Consider the following 21,558-nt stretch of genomic DNA (forward strand, 5'->3'; position numbering starts at 1 on the left):
ATAACTCTTGGGATAAAGGAGTAACCCAAACTTTAATGTTTGACTCTATAGGAAATCACAGGAATTAATTACACTGCAATTTAAACCATAGAGAATGTGACAAATTCTGTAGTTAGAGAAGAATCAATAGCTTTAAATGTTTTCATGCAAGAAAACTTGAAAATAAATTAAGCATTCAATTCAAAAAGCTAGGAAATAAAAGAAACTTAAAGGATAGCAGAAAGTAAGATTTGAAAAAGATATCAGAGCAATTCATTAATTACCAATAGAAGAAAATTGTGAGATCACTAAATAAAGGGATCTGGGTTTTGAAAATTGCGATGAAAGATAAAAGGATAGGTTTAAAGATGCAGTAAAAATGAAAGAGTAAAGATATATAAGGTTCATTATTTTTAAAGGTCAGTATTGTAGCCAAAAATTAAAAAAATGATAATAAGTATGTACTATTCTAGGCTAATAAATTTGAAAGGTCTGATAAAAAGGGTTATTTTCTCAACAAATATATAGTACCAAGAATGGTGTAGAAGACTTTCAGGCAAGGTCATTCTTTAAATCCATGTTTTCATTTTCTCCTCTCTATTCCTATAGATATGGGTTTTTTTAAATGGAATCATGCATAAAAAATTCATCACTTTTTAAAACGACATGATAAAAATTGGATACATGAACAGTTCAATAGAATATAAATGCTATTCTTATAGATGAAATATCTTATTTTAAGAATAAATAAAAACCAGAGAATTTCTCTTAAAGACATTAAAAGTCTAAATACACATGGACAGACTATTTTGTTGGGTCTAAACTCTGAACTCCAAAGTCAAAGTAAGTAACAAGGTGCTCCATAATATACATTTTTCAAAACTACCAACCATGCAAAATTTATTTCCTAATACTTCTGTAGAAATATTCTCCCTTCTTTGAATTCTGCAAAGTATCTTTTCTCTTGAGTTTTCTATCTCATAATACAGATTAGGCACATTCAATTGTCCTATTTTATCATTTACAGGATATATACTTTTATTTTTCTTTGCTGTTTCCCCATTACATGAGCCCTGCTGTGAATGTGCACACAATCTTGGAGTTTATAGTCTGATCAGATGGATTAACCATATTAACTTGGGCTCCAAGCGAGCAATTTTATTGTTGCTAATAAATATTACAAGTTCTAGATATCAGGCCTGAGGAACTTCTCTTCAAAGGTGCATTCCTTGAGCTCTGTTCCTTTTATGTCATCAAAGTGCCTATCTCTTTATTTCCTATGTTTCCTTTAGCTTCTTTCACAAACTGTGACTTGTACACACAAAGTAATTCCTAAAAGTTATTCTTGAATCAAAAGAGCTGAGAAGTCCTCTGTTTCTTTTCTATTATATAAGAAAGTTTAAAACTAAATATCCTTTTGCCTTGCTTATTTGAATACAAACTTTAGGAACTTACAACTAATCACAAAATAATAAAAAATAGACTCATTCCATTTTCCAGGAGAACTGGCCAAGTCTTTAATGCTTTCTCTTTTCTGTCTCCATGCACACATACAGGCCATTGGCATGGACTTAATAAATCAAAGAGCTGAGTATTTGCTGTCAGCATCATCCATGCAATATCAACATATCTATTCAAATATATATGTACTCTTGCTTCCAATAATGTCCCATTTGGTAGGAAAAATTCATAAGCATATAATACAGAAACTGTGTGGCAGACAAAATAATTGCTCTCCAAATACTTCCACGCTGTAATCCCTGGAACCTGTAAATATGTTAATTTACATGACAAAAGGAATTCATATAGAGGAGTCCCATATATGTATGGTTTAATGAATAGATATAATTAAGGTTACAGACTTTAAGATAGGGAGATTATGTAGAAAATCCATGAGAGTTCACTTCACTTACATGAGCTCTTATAAGCAAAGAACTTTCTCTCACCAGAGACAGAAGAGCTGGGGCAGAAAGAAAAGTCAGAGAGATTTTAAATATGAGGACTTACTTTGTAGGTGATAGAAGAGGGTCACAAGCCAGGGAATGTGATTGCTCTTCAGAAGCTGAAAACAACCTCCAGCCAACAGCCCGCATTGAGCCAGGAACCAAAATTTTATAAGCACAATACAAGGAGCCGAATTCTCCCAATAGACCCAATACACGTAGAAGCAGAATCTTCTCAAGCCCCTAGTAGGAAACGCAGATCTGCTGACATCGCAATTTTAGCTCAGTGGGACCCATGTTGAACTTCCATCCTATAGAATTTGTCATTTAATAACTGGATGTTGTTTTAAGTTAATTTGTTATAGCAGCAATAGAAAACTATATAGCATCCTATCACAATTCTATGAAAAACAACCACAAAAGCATGCTTAACATGTTTCGGCACTACATAAGAAATGGTAAGCTTTGCTCTTTCTTCTGGAATCATGTATTTACTTTTTAAAAGATTTTTATTTATTTATTTGAGAGAGAGAGAGAGAGAGAGAGAGATCACAGGCAGGGGAAGGGCAGAGGGAGAAGCAGACTCCCCACTGAGCAGAGAACCTGATGTAGGGATGTGGGACTCGATCCCAGGACCCTGGGATCATGACCTGGGCCGAAGGCAGATGCTCAACTGACTGTGCCACCCAGATGTCCTTCTGGAATCATTTATGATGTGCATATACTGACCATCCTAGGAGAAAGGCCAGGAAGTGGGGACAGGCTCTCAGATACAGAGCAGAAGTGGGAGAGGCATTTCAGACTTTACTGACACCTTATATACAAAATGTACTGAGAATAAGCATAAATTTAGCAATGTTCTTGCCCCAGAGATAGATATTTGGAATAGTTAATGTTAGCTCTTATAATTATGATGTCCTCACTCTGAGTCACTGGATTAATTCACAATTTGCTACAATTTACAATTAGGATTACTTTTTTATTTGTTATCCTTTTTGGTTCTCAGAATAACTTTGGGAAATAGATCAGATGGATGGCAACCATCCATTTAAACATGAAGAAAGTAAGGTACAAATGGGTTAAATCTTTTTTTAAGATTTTATTTATTTATTTTAGAGAGAGAGCGAGCAGTCATGAGCAGGCAGGAGGGCAGGGCAGAGGGAGAGGGAGAGAGAATCTTCAAATAGACCCCCTGCTAAGCAGGGAGCCTGATGAAGAACTCAACCCCAGGATCCTGAGATCATGATCTGAACCCAAGGCAGACACGCTTAACTGACTGAGCCACCCAAGTGCCCCTGGGTTAGACGTTTGGGAGAGGGGCACAAAAATAGTGTCAAGCATGGATTTAAACAGCTTTCTGAGACTATACAATGGTCTTTATTCTCAGGGAAGAGTCAACAAGCAGTAGAGTAACCTGCTTAGATTTCCCAGGCGTTCCCCCTTCCTTTTCTTTTTCACATGTCATCTATTAATGTTTTATCCATTAGTTTCTTCTACTAAAACTTTAATCTCTTCCCAGTTGCATATCTCAACATTTTTAGAGGGAAATCTGAAGTTGCTAAGGAATTGAAGTGTTCTCTTCTGAATTTTCTGAAAATAGAATAAAAGTGTGATTTTTATCACTAAAATGGTTCTCTAAAAAATACCACTAAAACTATTTTTGGTATCTTACTGTTTGAACTATTTGCTATTACATATATGTGCATTCTAGGAGAAAGCATTGGGGGGTCTATCTATATCATAGTCCTGATTTGTATTGGGATGTCAGGAAAAGTTTCCTAAGGAAGTGAGCATTAGGGTGACAAAAGAAGGAAGAAGAGGAGTTAGTCAAGTGGGGAAGGGAAAAAAAGAAAGAAAGCCAGTGGCCTTGACAATCATGACTAGAAGGCAAATTGGGAGCTGAGAGGACAGCAGGCACTAGAACACTTATTGAAGGGTTTTAAGCCAAGAAATGATAGAATTCAAATTGTTTTAGAAAGGTCACTCTGACCATTATGTGAATAATGGCTTGGAAGAAGACTTGAAAAATCAAGGATATCACACACATTTTCAGATCGGACCACTAAGGAAATCAAGGATGCTATGACATTTTGGTTTGAGCACCTGGACAAATGGAGGTTTCAAGGGTTAAGATGAGGAAGATGGGAAGAGGAGCAGGATGGGCAGAGGAAATCAAGAGTTTAGTTTTGAATATGAAAAGTTGGACTATCTATGAGACTTCTGTGTAGAAATGCCAAGTAAACACTTATATACTGAGTGAATTTCAGGCTAGAAGTAAAAATTTAGGATCCTATGTACATAGGTTGTACCAAAAATTTGGTCATGGCTGAGCCAGACTAGATAGAGAATATGAAGTGAGAGAAGGCCTATGGGGCAAGGAACTCGACATGAAAGAAAGATAGGTGGACAATCTTGTATTAGGTATTGTGAAATCGTCAAAACCATGAAGATATATTTGAGAAACTTGTCAGGAGAACTTGAACTGATCCTGACATATGTAACGGCTAAAGCCTATTGGCACACATGAGAAGCTTTTTATGGTCTATTTGTCTGATGGGTAAATATTTAAATATGGTTTATGATTTTAAACCTAAACATCAGTGTGTTTGATTAGAGATTGCTTCTCCAAACCCCAGTAGGGTATTAGATAATATGTAATATATGCTCTGTGTTACTTACAAAAATCTACTCTGTGACTTCTGCACAGTAACTGGTCCCAAGTGTTTTAGATAAGGCACAGAAGGACAAAAGAATATGGCATGTCTCTGGACTAAAATGTGGAATGGTGATAAATGAAGCTGAAAATACAGGAAGAGGAAAGGCCATGCAGGTCTTTGTAAGTCATATTAAGGAAAGTGGTTTTTAGATTAAATCCAATTAAAACTTGTAGTTTACTTTTTGTGGGTAACATTTTTATTCCTATTCCATAAACAGTTAACCTGAGGCTCAGACAGGGTAATTACCTTGCTCCCTGCCACATAGCTAATAAGTAGTTGGATTTCTCATTCAGGGCAAATAATTCTAGAGGCCCCGCCCTTAACCATAGTGCATAATAATCAGTGTGAAATGCCAAGGGGACTCTGGATGGCTCAGTGGTTGAGCATCTGTCTTTGGCTCAGGTCCTGATCTCGGAATCCGGGATCGAGTCCCACATCTGGCTCCTTGTGGAGAGCCTGCTTCTCCCTCTGCCTATGTCTCTGCCTCTCTGTGTGTGTGTGTTTCTCATAAATAAATAAAATCTTAAAAAAAGAAAGAAATGTCAAATGTTTTATGTATTCTGAATAGTATATTTGTATGTGTATACATAAATGTGTGCATTTGCTGTTTTTTTTTTTACAATTTTATTGAGGTATAAGTGACAACAAATTGTGCATATTTAATGTGTGCAATTTCATATGTGTTCAACCATGAAATACTCATAGCAATCTAGATAATAAATAGTTTCATCACCCGTCCCCCATACTCAACTCAGGGCAAACACAAGACCTGCTTTATATCACTATAGATTAATTTGTACTTTCTAGAATATTTTGTAAATGGCACAATCAAATATATATATTTTTTGATCTGATTTCTCTGGCTCAGTGTATTAATTTGAGATTCATTCAAATTGTTGTATGAATCCATAGATTACTCCTTTTTATGGCTGAGTGTATTCTACTGTCTGGACATACCATAGTTTATCTCTTCTTCATCTCTTGATGGATATTGGGGTTTTTTTTTCTAGTTTTAGGTCTAGAAAAAATAATGCTGGTATGAACATTCATGCATAGTCTTTGTATGGTCATGTGTTCTCAGTTTTCTTTGTTAAATACCTTGAAGTAGCATAGTAAGGCCACATGGTAGATGTATGTTCAACTGTATAGAAAAATAAACTGAAACTGGTTTTGCAGAGTGATTTTATCAGCAGTGTATGAGAGTTCCTGCTGTTTCACCATCACCAGCACTTAGTATTTTCTGTCGTTTTAACTCTATACATTATAGTTATGTAGTGGTATGTTGTTGTTTATTTTGTATTTCCATGATAATGATATTTAGCATTTTTTCATGTGTTCATTAAGCATTTGTATATCTTTTGTGAAGGGCCTGTTTAAATACTTTGCCATTTTTATTGAGATGTTCGTTTTCCTGTTATTCAGTTATAAAAATCCTTTCTGTTGATGATGTTTGCTTCAGGTTTTAGGCAGAGACTTTTATGACTAATTCAAATATAATTTCAGTTTTCTTAGCCTTTACTACACTGCTTTGGGTTTGTACTATGCACACAGTTTAGGATCGATGTGGAGACCTCTGTGGTTTCATGCCCACGAAGAGGAGTTTATTTTTTTCTGGTCCTCTTTTCTGTATTTCTCCCTTGCTCATTACCCTGCTGGCACTCCTTTCCTCAATTTCTCTAGAAAGTCAGTGTGGTTTCTGCTGCTGATCCAGTTGCCAGGCCTGCATTTGCACCATGAATAAGGCCTGTCCTCAGGGCGAAGTTGAGGGGATGAGGGGAGAGGGGTGCAGTAGGAAAGAGAGAGGGAGGGGGAGAAGAGCAACAGAGACAGGGGTGTTGATCTCCATACAGGTCACTTCTCCAAGTTTTGACTACTCTTCACAATCCTCCTAGTTGTCTTTTTTTGTTCCATAGTACATTTTTTAATGGTAGAGATGAGAGCTGTATCCTAAGAAATCCTAAGAAAAAAAGACAGGCAGTGCTCATCCTGTGATTTCCAAATAAACTCTTGAAGTCTCTGGAAGATATAACTTTTATTTTTAAAAATATTTTTTAGATATATATTTTTTATTGAAGTTCGATTTGCCAACATATAATATAACACCCAGTGCTCATCCCATCAAGTACCCAAAGAGGAATTTCTTAATATTTATTCATTAATTGGGGAGGTGAGTGGGGAGGATGGGGTGACTGGGTGACAAGCACTGCGGGGCACCCCATCCCCCCACACACCTCCCCTTCCACTATCCCTTGTTTGTTTCCCAGAGTTAGGAGTCTCTTGTGTTTTGTCACCCTCTCTAATTTTTCCCACTCATTTTGCCTCCTTTCGCCTATAATCTCTTTCATTATTTTTTATATTTCCTGTATAAGTGAAACCATATAATGATTGTCCTTCTCCAATTGACTTACTTCACTCAGCATAATACCTTCCAGTTCCATCCACGTTGAAGCAAATGGTGCTTATTCGTCCTTTCTAATGGTTGGGTAATATTCCACTATATAAGATGTAAATTTTATTTTTTTTTATTTATTTTTTATTGGTGTTCAATTTACTAACATACAGAATAACCCCCAGTGCCCGAAAAAAAAAAAAAAAAAAAAAAAAAAAAAAAAAAAAAACCCCAGTGCCCGTCACCAATTCACTCCCACCCCCCGCCCTCCTCCCCTTCTACCACCCCTAGTTCGTTTCCCAGAGTTAGCAATTTCCCACACATTTCTTCTCCCTTCCCTTATATTCCCTTTCACTATTATTTATATTCCCCAAATGAAAGGAAAGACTTTTCAGTTGCCATATCCTGGGACCTCTCAGCAGCAAGAATTGAGGTTCTGGCTTTAAAAGTTGACATAGAAGAATGTCTTTCATTCTGATTAGAACAGATAGGATCTTCCCAGCTGGGGAGAAGAGCAGTATTTTTGGGAAAGGAAGAGAGATGAGATCTCTCTGGGAAGAGACCCCAAGATATGCCTTAGTCCTTTGGGTTTAGTTCTAAGATAAGCACTAATAGAACTTCCCCAAAAGTTTGAGGACCTTAAAGTTAAGGGGACTTCAGTTTTGATCTATATCCTGTTGCCTTGAAGAGGGACAAGTCTAATGGATTTCCAGGCAACGCTGAATTATGGCCATTATGTATACTAAAATTACCGAGAAAACTCTGAAGTGATTGAATTTACCTGGAATCCTACATACAGTTTTCTGCTATCAAGGATAATGGGTCCTTGAGATAAAATCAATTTAGTTAGATAAATATAATCATATCTGATTATATCAGTAATTGCCTGTTATAGATGATGTCAAAATGGGCATATCAATTTATCAAATAGACTATATTATATATGTATTTATAAAATATGTCATATATATGCATATATAAAATATATGTGTATTTATATATATATATGTATATACATATATATACATGTATGTGTACATATATATGAAATACAGTCCCTTAGGGACTATTCAGGGATTGGAATAATAAAATGATAGCAGAGTTTACTGTGTTAATGTCAGTGGCCATTGGATTTTTGATAAATTAGGATAACCAAGGCTCTCTTCAAAGTTAGACAGCCTAGGAAAGAGGAATTAACTTAAATGAAGCGAGGAACATCTGATACCTAGCTTAATGCCTTTTTAATGATTTATTCATTACTTATTTCCTTACTTCCAAAAACAATATGAGTCATTTCACAATGAAAATACAGATTTAAAAAACTATCTGATTTTAATAAAATAAATTTAAAAATCAAGAAATTGTGTGAAAACAAAGGGAGAGATTTTTATACACTTTCCCTTTCCCCCGCTACACCCCAACACTTGTGTGCACACACATACATGCATACATGCAAAGCCAAATCCTGATGAAAGAAAATGAAAATATTCTACACACGCATTGCTTCTGAAGTTCCCCCAAAATGATGAACATCAGAACTTTCATTTCATTATGAGGGTTATTAAATTTGTTTCTGTGCCTTAAACCTAGAAGGAATCTGTCCTTTAGTCCTTTAAATATAATGGACATTGAGCAGTAGAATAATGTTTTTACTCTCCCAAAGGAAGAAATAGTCATAATATGATTGCTATTTTGTAGAGATCCTTAAGCTGATGGCATAATCATAAATTGTTCATCTTTAAGGAAATTTTGTGTGATCAGAGACAAAGTGATAAGATTACGGTTTGTAACCTCTAGGATTATTAAAGATAACACTTGGAGACTAGAGATGAATGATTGGCTACTTTATCTCTTACAGTCTTGCTTCTCGAAGTGTTGTCTGGAGACCAGGAAGACAGATGCTTAGGAACGTGTTAGAAACGCAGGATCTCAGCCTCATCCTACACGTCCTGAAACAATCTTTCCTTTATTCCATTAAGATATTGATTTATACACAACAAACTATGCATGTTTAAAATGTAAAATTTGTTGAATATTAACATACCTATACACCCATGAAACAATCACCATAATCAAGAGAGCACACATATCCGTCACCCTAAAAAGTTTCCTTGTGCCTTTTGCGCCATCCCCACCCCCTCTATGACAATAGCTTATTTTTTTTCTTTTGCTGAGTAGCATTTCTTTGTATTTATATACTTCATTTCATTTATACAGTTACTCATTGATAGACATTTGGATTGTTTTCAGGTTTTTGCTATTGCACACAAGAACTGGCATGAACATTTCTGAACAAGTCTTTGTGCAGATGTATGTTCTCATTTCTCTTAGATGTATACCTAGAATGGAATTACTGGATATATATGTTTTTAAGGTCAGATTCTCGAAGTGTAATTTACATGTAGAATAAATGACATGAATTTAAATTTACCCTTTTAATTTGTATAGCTTTGATAAATGTAAACAAAATATGTAATATTTTTATCAAACTGAAAAGGTTCTGATGTGTTTTTTTTCTAGTCAATCTTTTTTTTCCCTTACTCCAAATCCATAGAAACCACAGCTCTATCCTTTAGTTTCATCCTGTCCAGAATATCATATAAATGGAGCTACATAGTATATTTTGAATCCAGCTTTTTTCATTTAGCATAATCCATTTGAGATTCCTCTGTGTTGATGGGTGCATCAGTAATTCATGTCTTGTTATTGCTGAGATATATTCCATTGTATGAATATATCATAATTGATTCATCCATTCAATACTTGATGGATCTTTTAGATCATTCCAGTTTGGGGCAACCATGAATAAAGTGACTATAAATATTCACCTCAGACATTTGTGTGGACATACATTTTCATTTATCTTGGGTAAATACTTAGAGGTAGGGTTGTGGGAATCTTGTGCAAAGTACGTGTTTTGTAAAGTGGTTGTATTATTTCGCATTACCACCATTTGGGTATGAGAGTTGAAGTTGCTCTACATTTTCATCAAAACTCAATGTCTTCAGTTTTGTTTTGTTTTTGTTTTTTGATTTGGGTGTTCTAAGGTTCATATAGCAGTATCTCATTATGGTTTTGCTCTACAAGTCAGTGATGATTCATGTTGTTCAGCATCTTTTCCCGTGTTTTTCATTTGTATATCTTTTTTTCATTAATAGATCTTCTTTTATGAAATATTTCTTTAAATCTTTTGCTTATTTTTTATTGCATAGTTTTTCTTCTAATTATTATAATATTTCTTGATATATTTTGTATAATAGTTCTTTGTTTGACATGTATGTCCTGAATCTTTTTTTTCAGTCTGTAACCTTTAGGGGTTTTGTTTGTTTGTTTAACAGTATATTCCAATGAGCAGAAAGTTCAGTTTGATCGAGTCCAATTTATCAAAGTTTTCTCTTTTTGGCTTATACTTTTAATGTCCTATATAAGAAATCTTAGCCTACTCAAATTCAAAAGATTTTTTCTCTATGCTTTCTTCTAGAAATTTCGTGGTTGGTTTTACATTTAGGTCTATGAACAACTTCAAGTTAACTTTTGTGTTTGGTGTGATGTTGGATTGAAATAGTTTTTTTCCTTAAATTCATCTGATTGTCTGAGCATCATTTGTTGTAAAGACTTTGCTATGAATAGTGAATTGCCTTCATATCTTTGTAAAAAATTAGTTGGCCATGTATGTATGAGTCTCTTTCTAGTTTGTCTCTTCTATTCCATTTGTGTACATCTTTTATTTCCCAAATACCAAACTGTTTTGATTACCATAGTTTTATAATAAGTCTTAAAATTAGTAGGGGGAATTTCCAACTTGGTTCCTCTTCTTAAAAAAAAAAAAAAAAAAAAAAAAAAAAAGTTTAGTTCTTCTAGGTCCTTCACATTTCTGTATAAATTTTAGCATCAACTTACCAATTTCTACAAAAAAGAATAAACAAGAAAGCTCCCGAAATTTTGATTGGGATTGTTTTGAATCTACAGGTAAACTTGGGAAGAATTGATATCTTTATAACATTGAGCCTTCCTATTTATGAAGAAGATAATCTCCCTATTTATTAAGGAGTTCTATAAATTCCTTCAGCAATGTTTTAATTTTCTTTGTAGAGTTTGTGGACACATTTTATTAGAGTAACTCCTAAGTATTTTATTTTTGGTGCTATTGTAAATTATTTTTTAGAAACTGTACTTTCTAAATATTCACTGCTGATATATAGATATATAAATATTTAGTTTGCCATCTTGACAAGTTCACTTATTATTTTTCACAGTTGAAACTGTAGCATCTTTGGAATTTTCTGTATTAACAGTTATATCATCTATAGTAAGACGTGACTTCCTTCTTCCTTTCTGATCTTCATGGCTTTTTTCTTGTCTATGAATACAAGTAGCAAAGTGGATATCTTTGCCTCAATTCCAATTTTATAGGGAAATCATTCAATTTTTCTTCATTAATTTTGATGTTAGATGTTAGCTATTGGCTTTTCATTAAAATTATTTATTGAATTAAGTCCCATCCTCATGTTACTGAGAGTTTTGTTTTAAATCATGAATGGGTGCATCTATTAAAAGATCATATTTTTCTCCTACATTATGTAATATAATTTACTTTGAGTAACTATTGAATGTTAAGCTCATCTTGCATTATTAGGATAAAATACTTTAAAAAAAAATTTATTTATTCATGAGAGAGAGAGAGAGACAGAGAGAGGCAGAGACACAGGCAGAGGGAGAAGCAGGATCCATGCAGGGAGCCTGACGTGGGACTCAATCCTGAGTCTTCAGGATCACACCCTGGGCTGAAGGCGGCGCTAAACTGCTGAGCCACCCGAGCTGCCAGGATAAAATACATTTAATCATACTGTATTATGTTTTTATATATTGGATTTTATTTGTGCCTATGTTCATGATGGTCATGGGTTTGTCAAAAACAATGTCTTTGTCTGGTTTTGGTGACAGGTTTGTCCTGGTTTAAACCATTGTTTAGGTTTTTATCCTTTTCCATTTTCTGAAAATAGAATGTTTTATGTAAGAATTCTTCCTTGAATTTGGTTGGGTAGAAATCACCAGTGAAATTATCTGGGTCTGGAAGTTTGTGTTAAGCTTTTCATAACAAATTATATTTCTTTATTAAATACATTCAGATATTTTATTCTTAAAAGTCATTTTCTGAATTTTTATTTTTCAAATAATTGGTGCATTCATTGACATTTTTATTTTCTGGAATAATTTTTTTTATAATATTACCTTGTCTTAGTTTTGATCTCTTAAGATCTATAGTGATTATCTAAAGTGATAGTGACCTTCTTATTTCTGATATTCATTATTTGTGTTTTTTCTTTTTATTTCTTGATCAGTCTAGCTATGTGGTTTGTCAATTTTGTAGATCTTTTTAAACTACCAGATTTTGGTTTTATTAAATCTCCTCATTGTTTGTCTATTTTCTATTTTGCTAATTTATGCTCTTTATAATTTCTTCCTACTCGTTTTAGGTTTACTTTCTTTCTTTCTTTTTTTTTTTTTTTTTACTAGTTTCTTTTTTTTTTTTTTTTTTTACTAGTTTCTTAATATAGAACATTCTTTAATTGATTTTAGATATTTCTTCTTTGAAAGCATTTAGGTTTCTAAGTATCTGCTCTGAGCACAGCTTTGACTGTATTCCAAAAAGTTCGGTGTGTTATTTTTGTTAAAATTTAACTCAAAATGTTTTCTATTTTTTGTGGGTGATTTCTTGGTTGACTCATAATTATTTAGATGTATGTTGTTTAATTTCAAAATTTTTGGGTTTCCTAAATATTATTTGGGATTGATAATTTAATTCTGTTGTAATCATAAAATATACTCTGCAATGTGTTGATCCTATTTATTGATATTTGCTTTAGAGCCAACTTATGGTCCCTCTTGATGAATGTACAATGTGAATACAAAAGAATGTATATTCTGTACTTGTTAGGTATAATGTTGTATACACAGCAGTTAGGTTAAGTGGTTGCTAATGTTGTTAAATCTTATATGCATTGATAATTTCTGTGTAATATTTTTATCAACTGTTGAAAGACAGATATTGAAATCTCTTATTACACTTCTGGTAATGTTTATTTCTTCTTGTAATTCTTCCAATTTTTGTTTTATCTATTTTGAGAATAATTGTGTTATTAGGTTCATAGCAAATAACTTTTAGGTCTTCCTGATGAATTTTTCTTTTACCATTATGAAAAGTTCTTTATTTCTAGTAACACTCTTTGTCATAAGGCCTGTTTAACTATTTTATTTGACAATAATATAGTCAATCTAGACTTCTTATCCTTATTGTTTCTATGGCGTATGTTTTTCTACTCATTTACTTTCAATTTATCTGTGGCTATTTAAAATGCATCTCTTATAGGTGAGATATAGTTGTTTTCTGCTTTTACATCAGTCTCTGCCTTTTAATTGGAACACTCAAAATTATTAAATTATTTTTGTATTTGTATTTATTATTTTTTCATGTTTGCCATTATCTCTTTAGTTTTCCTCTTTTCATCCTTTTCTCTCAAATTTCAGGTGATCTAAGTAATTTAGCATTCAGTTTTATTTCATCTATTGTTTTTTAGTTATATTTCTTTATATATTTCTTTTTAACTAGTTGTTCTAGGAATTGCCATATATATATTTCTAACCTCTCATAGTTTATTTGAGTTTAACATTGTACTATTTCACATAAAATACAGAACTTCCTACAAATTTTACTCTTTACCCCTCCTTCTTGATGTCTTTTTTTTTAAATAGGCCCCATGCTGGGCATGGAGCCCAATGTGGGACTTGAACTCATGACTTGAGACCAAGACCTGAGCTGAGATCAAGAGTCATATGCTTAACTGACTGAGCGACGGAGGTGCCCCATTCTTGATGTCTTATGTCATAGAAGTCATATATGGTACATATAAAAAAACATGGGAAAATATTGTTATTTTTAAAGAATCTGAATGAATTTAAGATAAACATTTTACCTTCACCTAGATATTTATCATTCCCAATAATCTTCATTTATTCTTGAAGTTCCATATTTTTTCAGGTGTCATTTTTCTTCAACCAGAATTTCCTTTAGCATTCATATAGTATAGGTCTGCTAACAACATCTTGTTTTAGTTTTCCTTTAGGTGATTTTTAAGCAATTTTATTCCTGTAGAATTCTGGACTGACAGTTTTTCTTTTTTTCTCCTTTGAGCACTTCAAAAATATTATTGTACTCTCTTTTGACTTCTGTTGTTTCTCATGAGAAGTTCTTAGTCATTTGAATCATTGATTTCTGTATTGTTTTCTTGTATCTTTTTTTCAAATTTTTCTCTTCTTATTTTAGCAGTCACTTAAGATGTGTCTAGGTATGGAATTTGAATTTATTGTGTTTGAGGTTTGCTGGTTATGATTCTGTAAATTTGTCTTTCACTAAATTTGGGAAATTTTCAGCCATTATTTCTATAAATATTTTTAAGGTCACATTCTCTCTTTCTAATAATTCTAGGAATACTGTCCTAGGCTATTCTCAGGGATAGCTGGGAATCTTCAGGTCCCTGAGACTCTGTTTTGTCTCCTTGTTTATCTCTTAACTCTATTCCTAAGATTGGATAATTTCTATTAATCTATCTTCAAATACTCTGGCCCATTCCTCCATCATCACTGTTATTCTGTTACCAAACTCCTCCAGTAAAATTTTTGTTCCAGATATCGCATTCTATTCTAAAATTTCCATTTACTTCCTTTAATATTTTTTTTCAGTGCTTTTGTTACCTATTTGTATTTATTTTGATTATTCTTTTCTTTATCTCATTGGACATAGATATCATAGCTACATTAAAAATTGTCTCTGATATTTCTAATATTTAACATTTTGGGGTACACCTCTGATGCTTATTTTATCCTCGTTAAAGAATTGCATTTTCCTAATTATTATTACAGTGTGTTACTGTCAGTTTTATCCTAGACAATATAAGTTTTGTGTTGTGTAGACTACCTGAGGATGGTTGATGATTTTGGTTTTGGTGTCAGTTAATCTGGTTAGATTCAAACTAAGCTCTACCTCATTTCCTATGGGCTGATCAGTTTAGTTCCACAAGTCTTTCTTGTGCTGCTTTGAATCAGTCTTGAATGTGCATTGTTCAGGGGTTAATCTGAGACATGTGCATTTTTATATATAGGATTTTTGGGTTCCCCTTTTGCTTTCCAGAGATTGGGCATGGTTTCCCAGACTCCTCATTTTAGTTTCTCCAGCCAGAAAAATGATAGGGTTTCTATCAGAGTTATAATTGCTTCTAATGTTATCTGGTACTGTGATGCATTCTTGGGACAAAATTGAAAAAAAAAAATTTAAAAAAGAAAACTCATGATCCTCTGTTGCTTCTTCAAGTTTTGATTCCCCTCCATAATCTGCTTTTTTCTCTTCATCATCCTCTGATAGTATATTATTATTGTCATTTTTTTGATGTTTTATAAAGTTTATAGTTATCACTGGGAAGATTAGTTTCTGGAAAGATTAAACTGTCATATCAAACCAAGAGTATTTTAATAGTGTGTCTAATGTTTTTATATATGCATTAAAGTTTGAGAAACACATTGATTATACCAAGAATTCTTAACCTCAGTTTCACATGCAAATCACCTGAGATTTTTAAAAAATCATAATTCTCAAAACATACCCCAGATCAATTACATCAGAATTTGGGGGCAAGGGGCCTAATTATTGATATACTTTGAATATTCTCATTTAGTTTCAATATATAATCAAGTTTGAGAGGCCCTGCCTTATAGTATATTTACATATCAGTTGCCTCAAGGGTTCTTCTATGTGAAGCAGAATAAAATTTGCGACCCCAAAAGTATTATTTTTAAGAAACAACCAATATAGAAGAAACTCTGAAGATTAAGCAGAAGATACCCTTTTGTAAGAGATATTTACATTTAAATCTGTTTGTAAGAGTGTCTCCCTTTCTGGAGACAGGAAATAGAGGAATAGAGGGGAGTCTCTAAATCTCCAGAAAAATCTTATCATGGAGAAGACCCCCAACTTAAATCTGCATAACAACCTTACCTTTGTTTACTTTGCTTTACCTGCTAGCCTCTCATAATTGTCACCACCAACCCCCCAGATCTTTCTTTTGTCTTTAGCTGGAAATGGTATTTAGGGTGGTGGCTTGGGTCATTTGGGAGAGGTATTCAGTTTTGCTAGGTCTCTCCCGTGCTTACAGAAGGTATACATGTTATTAAACTTCTGTCCTGTTAATGTGTCTCTTTATTACAGGGAGATCTCAACTAATATCCTAAAAAGGTAAAGGGAAAATTATTTTTCTTCTCTACATATAACAGAGTTCTATTTTAAGGTTAGAAGAAAATATATGAAAATCTGTCTAGATGTTTTGAAAATGAATCTTAATCTATAACAGTGTTTCTCAAATTGTATGGTCAAATGACCACTTGTGAAAGGATTTCCATGTCAGTGAAATCCAGATATTATGGATTTATCCCAAACTAAAGCAATCAGAGCCCTTTGGGGTGGAGCCCAGGAAAGGACATTTAAACAATTTCTACTAGGTAAATCATATGTGCACTAAAGTCTGAATGGTTGAGATTATATCTTACTGTGAAAATAAATGAGCTTGGATTGTACTTTTATATTGCATGAGATCTTAAATTTTTATAATATTGGGCAAGATTTTTATTTCAACAGTTATCTTGTAGACTTGTTCAGCAAGTTGGGAATGGTGAGACTGTTCAGACTGTTGGATTTGTCTGCAAGCTATACTGCAGTAGTTTTTCCAATGACTTGCTCATCTCTTTGGTACTGGTATCTTCTTAAACGTAAAAAGATATCCAGCTGTATGCCAGCTGGTCCTGACTAGGAATTATTACATCAAATGCTGTGTGTATGAATTTACGTTAATGAAATTTAGTTGTGTTTATTAACACTTTGTATTTTGTAAGTGAACATATTCTGCAGAATCACTAGTATTTCAAATACTTCGTGTAGAAATTGAGTACTTATTAATTTCAAATAGTGATACTTCAAATGGAGAATTTGGTGGCTTTCATTTTGACTTCCAGCACTGAGGAAAATAGTGACTTTTACCTTTAACTATTTGTTCTTTCATTCCATGAAATTTTATTGAGCAAATAGTAAGAGTCAAGGGGCTACAAAGAAGAGAAGAGATACAGATTATTCCATCAAAGAACTTATTGTCCATCTCCCCAACAGCACATTGCACATTGCCTGATACTTTGAGAGTGATCAAGGAACAATTGCTACATAATTGGATGAACAGTAGTGAAAACAATATAGGTATGAATAATAGTGATCATTTCATGAATAATATGATCTGTACTTTATTTTTTAAATTTTTAAATTTTTTTTAATGGAATGTACTTTAAGAGAGGCACACATACTGACCGAGGAAGATTCAGAGAGGATAAAAATTATTTGAGTAGAAATGTCAGAAAGGATTTTGTGAAGAGATCATATAGAAACTGGAACCTGGAGGAAAAGAGTTTTTGGGATAAGGAACAGGACATGTATAGATTTTTTCCTTCTTTCCTTACCCTTGTTGGTAGTGTAGAGAAGGAAAAATAGTGTTCCCTATATCTTTCTAGGTTCTTGGCTGATACCCCCTGTAATAAAAGACAGATTAACAACAGAGAAATAAACAGAAGTTTAATAAGATGTAAACTCCTGTATGCATGAGAGAGATCCAGGAAAACTGAATAACTCTGAAATGGTCCAAGCTATCACCGTAAACACCTTCTTCAGCTAAAGGCATAAGATTTGGGGGTTTTGGGAGAAGCTTGTTAATGGGAGGTAACCAAGAAAAGCATAACAGACAATGGTGAAGTTGTTATATAAATTTGAGTTGGGGGCCTTCTCCATTAATAAGAGTTTCTGGGGATTAAGGTCATCCTATTCTCTTCAGGACAGAGAAGGAGACACTCTTACAAATGGAGATTTCCTTTATAAATATAAATTTCCTTTACAAAAAGGTAAGTAACTTAAGAGCTTTTCCTTTGTCTGTTTTTAAAATAACCAGTTCAAGATAATGCTTAGGTCAAAGATGCATGTTTTGAGGTGACATATAGTGTTTCCCTTTAGTAGTAAGGCTGATTATAAAGAGGGCAAATTATGTCTTGTTTTTCCATGCCATAAATTTTATATGATGCCATTGTAGGAATGAGCCTATGATTGTTCAATGCTGCCTAGGACTGGCCAGGGTAAGTCTGCCTAATTCTGGAGTAGAGTATTGGGAAGCCTATTGTTCACAAACATCTAAGCCACATCCTTCTGTATTAGTATTATTAGTATTAAGGGGCATCTTTGTTGTTCATCTATTGATTCCTTGGTCTCTTTCAGTTATTGATTCAGTTACTACACATGGAAAGAAGGCATGCTATATATTAGCACCCTAAAACATCAACTAACTACTATTTAATGAGTGTCTACTATATCCCAGATATTTGTGCTAAGTGAGTAATAGATATTTTGCTCAGTCTTCATAACAATTCTACAGGGGATAGGGGAAGTTTACCAACTATCACTTTTACTTTACATGTGAAGAACTTGAATTTATAGGAGTTAGGCCATTTTTCCAAGGTCACGTATTTCAATTTTGTTAGCACGCAAGATCTGAAAAGGTAAGCAGTGGACATGCAGTTGAATTTTCAGCATAATGTACATATAGTTGAACATAAAAGGCTAAAAGTATAGAAACAAAAAATAAAAATGATCAGCTGAGTACATAGAAAGTTTGAGTCAGATTTACTGCTATTTGGTGTAGGATATGGGGTGGATGGATTACTGATATCATGACAGGAAGTGATCATAGTGTAAATTATTTCAGAATAGAGGCTTACTCTTCCATTTAGCTTTCAAATTGGAAGATGTTATCATCCCTGATAAAAGAAAGGAAGGTCTATGAAACTTCTTCACTGCAGCAGTAGAAGATGATTTATAGTAAGGCATATCTAGACAGAGGTACCTTCATGAAATATTTTGCAGAATTGGAAGAAAATTCATTTGTACATTGGGATGGCAGTGAGGAATTTCTCAGACCTTTAAAATAAATTTTCTGCTGGGAGTTAAATTAGGCAAGCTTCATACGATAGAAAGACAAAAAATGACTTTTTGGACTAATCAATGATACTGACATATCAAAAGACAATGGTTTAAAACTATTATAAAATGTAGAGGAATTAATCCAGGACTAACATGGAAACATTTCTTTACCCTTTTAGGTTAGGATTTTGCCCATGCTTAGGAGTGGAGAGCTTGGTGTTGAAGAGCAGAAGTCCATACCTTACCTTGATCCTGATCGCTCTTATTCTCTTGATCAGGAGCAGATACACTTCTCAAAAAAGCAAATATGTCTTGTCTTTATTATCACCTCAAAGGATAACAACCAAACAACAATAAACTTCAAATACTACTTTAGGAGAGAAACCTGAATTGGGTGGGCATAGCAAATAATTATAAATACTATCTTATTATCAATCATGGACAGACCAAGTGAGCTGAACCACTCCAGACGGGGAATATGACAGGACTCCTTCATGGCAACTTGGTGCAAAATAACTTGTAAGGTCTTCATCTTTACAAAAGATAATCATCATCATAGTTATAATTAAAATATTTTAAGGCAATATATCATTTTATAAAGAAGACAGCTTATTCTTAAAGGTTTTAATGTGGTAAATAACATGAATAATGATATAATTTAAACAAAACAGTTTCAATCGGAATACAGCATTCTCGATTTTAATATAGCTTCAGGTTATATACATTCTAAAAATGGGCCAAGAAGAGACATTGTGCCCTTTTTAGAGGCATGTAAACACATTTAATCTTTTTTTCTATTACTTCAGTCACTGAATATAATAAATTCAAAATACATCCAATTATAGCACAATGGGATTAAATCCAGAAATTTGCTATGATGCAGGATTTAATGTATCAACCCTATTAACTTTCAATTTTCAAAAACATAATCCATATTACCTGAAAGGCATGTTAGCAGTAGTAATTGGTGAAACATATTATGAGGACACTGCATTTTTATGAGTATATTATATTTTTAAGATTTTATATTTTAAGTCCAATACTAAAAAAAATCCTAATGATTTCACTTGTAAGAAAAAAGGTTGCTTACTAAAATAATAACTAGAACAGTTTGAATTAACATATGGAAATGCTGCTGAGAGGTTGAGACCTCACCATATTTCAAACCTTTCTACTGAATTTAACAATACACAGGGCATCAGTTAACTTAGCAAGAACATTGCAATACAGTGAGTGGGCACAAATCAAACTGAGTGGGATGAGGAATAAATGGAAAGTGAAGAAGAGAAAGCCACTGTAAACAGATCTTGAAAAGTTGTCAATAAGGAAGAGAGATAAGGTAGTATCTAGAGAATTTTAGTCAATGAGGAAAGGTTTTCTTCTTTTTATCCTTTATTTTGAATACACGAGAGACTAAAATATGTACCCATGTATATGTGAAAATGAAGCCTTATCATAATGTGTTTATCTATTTATTACATGATAAACATTTGTCCCCCTCAGCAGTTTTTGGTTATTATTAGTAACTTATAAATATTTGCATACATGACTCTATGAGAATAGAGCTAATAAAAACGCTCTTCTTACCAATATTTCACTGTTTTTTGGAAAAAAAAAAAAAGCTCCTTAGATTGCTGCAAGCCTTTGGTTAATTTCCAGAATTATTTAAAGTTGACTATGTCAGATTATTTTGCCAGTGTTCTTTATTGCTTTTGTAGAGGATTGGCCTTAAAGAGTTTTGGCCATTTTTCTTGACTAAGTGTTCCCTGGATTGCTGCAAGCATTTCATTAGTTTCCAGAGTTCTGAAATTGTTGATGCTGGTATTTTTTGCCAGTTTTCTCATTGGTTTTATGGAAGAGAGAATTTCTATAGGTTCTTATTCTACTATTGTTTTTGCTGACAACCTAGCCTTTGCTTCTTTCAATATTTTTTCTGCCCCTTATCTTTTTCCATCAACAATCACACATATGTTAGACTTTTATGTATTTCCCTATACATCGCTGAGACACTGTTCATATTTTTACAGCATTTTTTTCTATCTGTGGTTTAGATTCAATAGTTTCTCTTGTCATATCTTTCGGTTCAGTTACTTTTTCAAAAATATTTTATTTATTTGACAGAGAGAGTGAGTACACGGCGGGCAGACTGAGAGGGAGAAGAAGGCTCCCAGCTGAGCAGGGAGCCTGATCCCAAGACCCCAGGATCATGACCTGAGCCGAAGGCAGATACTTTATGAGCCATCCAGGTGCCCCTAGGTTCAGTTACTTTTTTTTTTTCCTGCAGTGTCTTATCTGTTGCTAAATCCATACAATGAATTTTTCAAGAATTGTATTTTGAGGCTCTAGAAATTCAATGTTATTTACTTTAACATCTTTTATTTATCATGTTTATGCCTTCCTTTAACTACTGGTGCATTGTTGTAATAGCCGTTTAAATCTATTTTTCTGCTGTTTTCATCATCTTGTTCATACCTG

The 21,558-nt window shown here is 33.4% G+C and overlaps 1 long non-coding RNA gene across 1 annotated transcript in view; it reads left to right on the top strand.

The window, feature by feature from the left end:
• LOC140628397 (uncharacterized) overlaps positions 1-21,558 on the top strand; it is a 118,836-nt gene that overhangs the window by 18,952 nt on the left and 78,326 nt on the right. The window lies entirely within an intron of this gene.

This window comes from Canis lupus, chromosome X (genome assembly GCF_048164855.1).
Source record: "Canis lupus baileyi chromosome X, mCanLup2.hap1, whole genome shotgun sequence".
NCBI lineage: Eukaryota > Metazoa > Chordata > Mammalia > Carnivora > Canidae > Canis > Canis lupus.